General features: G+C 47.9%; 1 long non-coding RNA gene across 1 annotated transcript in view; it reads right to left on the bottom strand.

Moving 5' to 3' along the window:
• Positions 1-6,382, bottom strand: part of LOC110343724 — a 42,842-nt gene extending 36,460 nt beyond the window's left edge. The window contains exon 1 of the long non-coding RNA XR_002386039.2: positions 6,256-6,382. This is a non-coding gene — a long non-coding RNA (uncharacterized LOC110343724). The remainder of the gene's footprint in view (positions 1-6,255) is intronic.

Here is a 6,382-nt window from a genome sequence, read left to right as displayed (position 1 = left end):
CACCTGATGCTGCCCTCTGGCCTCCACACACACATGCCTATAAGAACAGGTATGTATAACTTCCCACATACACATACAACTGGAAAATCAAACCCTCGCTCTGCCACGGCTGCAGGCTTCTGAGAAAGGAATGAAACACGAAGAATTGGGAATATGTTAACTGGACACAGAGAAGACAGAATACTGCATGCTATCATACTCTTCCTTGTGGATGAAAATTCCAGGGAATGAAACTCCAAAGTAACAATGCTGTCCTGAATTGCTACTCTTGTTATCAAAACCTCACCCAAGTGGTATGATTTCCCGATCGGGTAGTAGTTTCAGTGTTTAGCCTTGTTTCTAGAAGAGAATATTTTTTTCACGGGGAAGCCACATTTCTTCGCCCTACCTCCTCTTTAATCATGTAAATCAAAAGGTCTTAAAGAATCCAATCTGAAGAACCCCTGCAGCCTGGAAAATAAGGATTAGCTATTTAAAACACAAAGGCTTGTCCCAGGAAGACCGAGGTCCACCCTCTGAGTCTGGACTAAAGTATGGCCAACAGATGCAATGCCCTAGTAGCCCCCCATGCACACAACTGGGCACCAGACTTCTGGCCAGCACTGCAGAACCTGTGGGCAGCTGGCCTAAGCGGCCATGCTCCTGCCTCTGGCTTAGTAAGCACTGCCATCTAGTGGAAACATTCTGTATCCACTCTGTTTTGTCAGCAGACCACCTTTTCCAAATCTAACTCAGCAACACCTAGCTGCCTCTGTAACAGTCAGGGCGATTCTACCATTTTTAGCTACCAGGCTTAATCAAAGTGATGTAACACAAAGCCTCGGGCATCTTTAGTGGTCTTAGCTGCACCGCAAAGACACAAGTTAGCTTTTGTTCTCAGAAGAAGCAGAATTTTCCAGGCCCTGGCAATGTAGATAAATTTGGCTGAAAGCTATTGGTTTTCTCTCCTTTAGTATTGTGGCGCATATAAACCTAATTAGAGCATTTGAAGGTTTATGGCGTGGCTAGTAGGGGCCCAATAGCCTTTACTGCATGAGGCCCACATAGGTCAGTTAGGAGAGAAAGTAAGAGGCCGAGTTCTGAGACAACGTGTGAGTGTCTGTGGAGGCTTCTTTTCTCAGTGAGAAACCGGATAGAACCAGACATGAAGGTCGCCTGGATCCCACAGTGACTGGGGGGCTGGCATGTCTCTCCTGTCCAGGGCCCTCTAATTGCTTTCCTGCCTCTGGGCCTCCTCTGTAAGTCCCCCCCCTCATTCATATTCAAGACCATGATTAGAAGCCTTCAACAGAAATGCAAACTGCTTCTTAAACGCAGACAATTGAAATATAAATGTTCCTCTCATGCACTATTAATTATTTTATAGCCTCCCCAAGCACCCTTTGTATATCTAGCAGCCCAAATGATGACCATAAAAGAGGGAGGGTATTATCCCAGGGTTTCTGTCTCTGCTGCTCTGCTCCCCACTCCATCTGTACCCAGATGCCCACTCTCTGGAGATTAACATTTGTTTTTTTTTATGGAGCGAAGGTTGCATTAATGACACGTTTTGCTTTTCTTTCTGAATGAAAAAACAAAACAAGAAAATAAAAGGAAAGGACACGTTTGCTCCTGGGTGCGGTGGAGGAGAGAGTTTATTGCAGATAGAAGGGAGAGCACAGTCAGAGGCAGGGACATCTGGGAGAGTCTATAGTGGACATGAGCAGGCTGAGCTGGGCCGTGTGGGGAGAAGGGGACAGGGAAGGAGAGGAGAGAAAGCGGAACCAGGTGTAGCATCCCAGAGAGCAAAGGTACAAAAGGGTTTCTAGCCAAAACGGCTACCTGATATGGGGATTGGGGCTCCTGGGGGAAGGGGCAATCCAACCCCTGGGCTGGAGAATTGGGACAGAAGGTGGGTGTGTCAGCCACATCCTGTAATAGGTAGGGGCTGGAGGATGCTGGGAGAGCCTGATGGTCAGGCCTGCTCTGATGTGTTAAATAAGCACCTCAGCCATTTGCCTCGGGATTGGAGATTTAACATTTTGTTTGTCAGCTGACCTTTCAGTCACCCATGACCTTGTGACTCTGGTTAAGTGCACTGGCCAGCCCTTGGCCTGTAGTTTCTCCGTCTGTAAAATGGAGGGAAATAGCAGCAAGAAATTGCAGTGGGAGTTCAATCCAGCAGAGCTGCTCAAGCACAATGACCCAAGTCTGGATCCTGGGTCCTGTGCAGCGAGCCAGGTGCAGACGTCAATCGCGATGCCCAGGAGGCAGAGGGGTAGATCCTTGGAGTCCACTGGCAAGCTAGCCTACCCAACCCAGTGAATGGCAAGCTAGCTTACCCAACCCAGTGAATGGCAAGCTAGCCTACCCATCCCAGTGAATGGCAAGCTAGCCTACCCATCCCAGTGAATGGCAAGCTAGCCTACCCATCCCAGTGAATGGCAAGCTAGCCTACCCATCCCAGTGATCTCAGTGAGACATTCCATCTCAAAAAGGAAGGTGGAGAGAAATTGAGGAAGACGCCCAGGATTCTCTGACCTCCCAACTCATACATACATGCTACACACATGAACACTATACACACGTGAACACCCCCCCCACACACACACACAGCAGCAACAACAAATGGAGTCACTGACTATACTTTTCAGCATCAGGCAGGGGCATGTAATTTGACCAAAGTCATGAGTTTACTGTCTGTTAGACACTGTGTTGTAATTTGAAAATTGGTGAAACTGGTGTGTGAAAAAAAGACACCATGCAACGGAGCTCACTTGCAGGGTTTTTTGTTTGTTTGTTTGCTTGCTTGCTTTTTTTTAATTAGGGGAAAGGGAACAGGAAAAAGGGGAGGGAAAGGGGATCCTAGCCTCTGGGGATAGGAGCAGCAGAAAAGAGAAAAGAGAGGCGGGGTGGGGGAAGACAGAGAGACAGGCAGAGAAAGAGGGGGGGATTGAGGGAGAAGGAGAGGGAGGGAGGGAGGGAGGGAGGAGGGAGGGAGGGGGAAGGAGGGGGAAGGAGGAGGTGGGCAGGGCCCTTTTGAAAGGGAACGTAGTGAATGTGCACAGGTGGTGCTCTTAGTGGCTGCAGCTGGGAACGTGTCCTGTCAGAACCCCAAGGACAGGCCAGTACAGTGCCTGAACGCTAACAGGCTGCCTTGTAGTAATTGAGTGGCACACATCGGAAGTGTCGGGGTTGGTCCACAGTATCCTGCGCCTTTGTCTCCGGAACAGCGTCACCTGTGTGCTCACTCATATCAGGTGCTTACAAACGGTTTTTGCTGACTGCTCACTTTAGCAACACGGTGACTGAACACAGGTGAAAGGTTAGCGGCTCCTTCTCACTCTTGTAACCACATGGAACACTCACTCTAAAGGTCACAACCCTAAGGTCAAGAGAACCTAGAACAGTGAGCCAAATCCCCCCAGTTTTCATCTTAGTTTAAAATATTAGTTTATGTTCCTGGTAATCTCAGTCAGGAATACTAAATCAACCAAGAACATTCATCTGATAAAAGATATGCAAATATGTTTATAAATACACAGTATCATCTATAATGTTGACAAGTCAGATAAAAACACCAACTTTCACTTGAAACTGTATTCCCAATACAGGATACAAAGACCTCTCTCTTTCTCCTCCCCCACCTCTTCCTCTTCCTACACACACACACACACACACACACACACACACACACACACACACACAGTATCTATTTTATTTTCAGCTCCACAGATGGTCACAAATTGCTTATATTTTTCATGCACTCCCAACCCCAACTTACATTCATGTACAAACCAGCTTAAGTACAATAGAAAGCTTCAATGCTAAGACTTGAGTTTTAAAAATTACCCATTGCTACCCAACCCCAGATTCCTTTTGTTGCTGGGATAGGTAGTTGGGGTGTAAGGTACAGAAGGCAGTGCAGTCTCATCTGGGACTATTAAAGAAAACAGTCCAGTGCTTAGTGACACTTTTAAGTAAGGAGGTAAAGTTTGGGACAATGCTTCCCAAAAATCAAGTTGACTGACTCATTGTCAAATTATAACTCTTATCTCCAACTTCTGGACAGTCAAGGGGCAAGTGAAAACAGAAGTGGGAGGAACGTCAGTAATGTGGCTGTGTAGGGAGGGTTCAACACAAGAGCTGGCCTTGATGCCAGATGCCTCGCCAGGGAGTTGACACATGGCTCTGCCTTAATTCCCAAAGGCTGGTTAACTATGGAGTGTGCCCAGGCTTATCGCTCTTTGTCTTGTTTCTGTGAGCACTGACTTCTCTTACGTCCTCACTTCCTCTCCCCCTCCTGAGACTATTCTCCATTCCACTGTACGGTACCAAGAGAGAATAAAAAATAAAAAGAAAGGATGACCAGGGTCCAAGTCTCAGAGGGCCAGTGGATGACGTGTCTGGTCCATCTGATGAGGTTTTGGGCTCTAGCATTTGTGAGAAGACATCAAGGAGGCAAAATTAAGGTGGTGAAGCTCCAGAGTATGTGACAAGACATCAGTGACATCAACGCCGCTCAGTTATAGTGGGTGCGGTGCTACGGGGTTTGCATGCAGCTGTGAAGAAAGAGAAGACACGGCTGAGTGGGTCAGCAAGAGCCTGAGCCAGTGCCCAGGGAGGCCAGCAGCGCTGGGAAGGGAAGTCCTGCACACGAGTGGGAAGAGCTGGAGAGGTAGGTGGATGTGGGCAATTGTGCTGGCACGGTTTATCTTAAACAAAACACCCTCTGGCTGAGGAAGCTTTGTAAAGCCCAGGGAAACATGAACCCCTAAAATACGGCAGAACCCCAGCAGGTGACTACAAATGTCAGCATCAGTTGCTTCACGGAGCCTTTGCCATTGGGTTAGAACACACTAAGAACACAGGCACTGATAGAGACAAAGCCCCCCTCTAATGCCTGTAAGAGAAAGGAACTAGCCTCAAAAATCCTCAGCAGGCAAACAGCAGGGCAGGCTCACAGCAGTACGGCTCACATCAGCAAGTCTCTTAGCTTTTCTCCAGCTTTGTAACTTTCAGATTTTTAGAGACATGAGTCGGATGCAACGTTCCTAACCTTTCCCCTAACTGACTATGCAGTCCCTGTCTGCCAGGCAGGCTGCCCCTTGGGAGGACAGCTGACTCTGCGTGGTGATGGAAGCTATAGCTGCTGCCTGTAACTAAGTCTTAACTGGAAGGGAGTTGTGTGCTTGAAAAGTAGAGTCATTACTTAAACATGAGAACCAGAGGTATATCAAGTTGTCATCAAAGGAAGGCAGAGAAATTAACCAGAGGGCAAGAATAACGGGAACACGCGGCACAGGAAGCCGCCCTTTTGATCATGGCCAGGAGTTTTGTCTGCCCAACACTGTGGCTGAAAGGACAGGGTGACAGGCCCCAAATCACAGAGCAGAGACCTGCAGAGCTGGAACTAAACATTTCCTCCTTCCTTCTGTCTCCCTTTCATAGTTTACACAGAGTAGAGGAGGGGCAGACTCCTAGCCACCTGAAGTATCTATGAAATATTCAGTTACATGTAGAATTAGAGTAAACATGAAACATGGATTTCATTTTTATACAAAAAATACTAAAAAGGTTAGAGTGTAATCATTGCTTAGAGAAGGGATTAAATCAATTTTGTATTGACTCAAAGCTGTAATTTCTAGAACTTATGCTAATACCATCTCTATGGATGTTTTAATTAGTATGCATGCTTACCCTGCTTTCAGAGCTAAATGTAGACATGTGAAGTTTGTGTACTTCCTGAGGTTCACAAACGGCCCACTCAGCCAATCCCTGCTTCCTGGAGTAAATGTTTAAAACTGGAAGAAACTGCCTTAGAATGAGAGCCCGGAGTCATGGGGTGAGGAGGCAGAATGACTCCACCGGCCACTCAGGGGACTGACTGAGTCGCCTTCCCACTGAACCGGTGCCTGTGCGTGTGGAACTGGAAGAGTGGAGAGCCCTGGTCAACCTCGGATGCTCAGAATGCTCTCGCTTGATCAGCCAAAGCAATCTCACCTAACTCTGATGCTCTCACTGCTCAAAACGTCATGTTCAGCTCTTCCAAGCTCCCGGCTTGGATCAGTACGGAACTTTCCCAATTTGGCTCTTCTTCGGCGAATAGCCAGTCCTCTTGGGATTGATGAATTCCAAGCTCTCTGTACTCACCTTTTGTTGCGGGTCACGCTGCTCGAACACCCCTTGGGGGAGGGGAGAAAGATGCAGCACTGATGACACTCATGCACTGGGCAGCCCAGCTTGCTGTAGACTGGATTGTTTAGTTAGACCTACCTTTATACCCCCTCCCAAGGTCCTATTGGCTCAGGCGGCTGGCTCTGCTGCGTTGTCCTTTCCTCGTTGGTCTCTCTGGGTCAGGTGTCTCTCTGTGAGCAGTCTCTGGGCATTGAGGCTTGGAGGC

This window comes from Mesocricetus auratus, unplaced genomic scaffold, assembly GCF_017639785.1.
Source record: "Mesocricetus auratus isolate SY011 unplaced genomic scaffold, BCM_Maur_2.0 Super-Scaffold_100015, whole genome shotgun sequence".
Classification (NCBI taxonomy): domain Eukaryota; kingdom Metazoa; phylum Chordata; class Mammalia; order Rodentia; family Cricetidae; genus Mesocricetus; species Mesocricetus auratus.
Note: the sequence above shows the minus strand (reverse complement) of the source record. Positions and strands in the feature narration are given on the sequence as shown.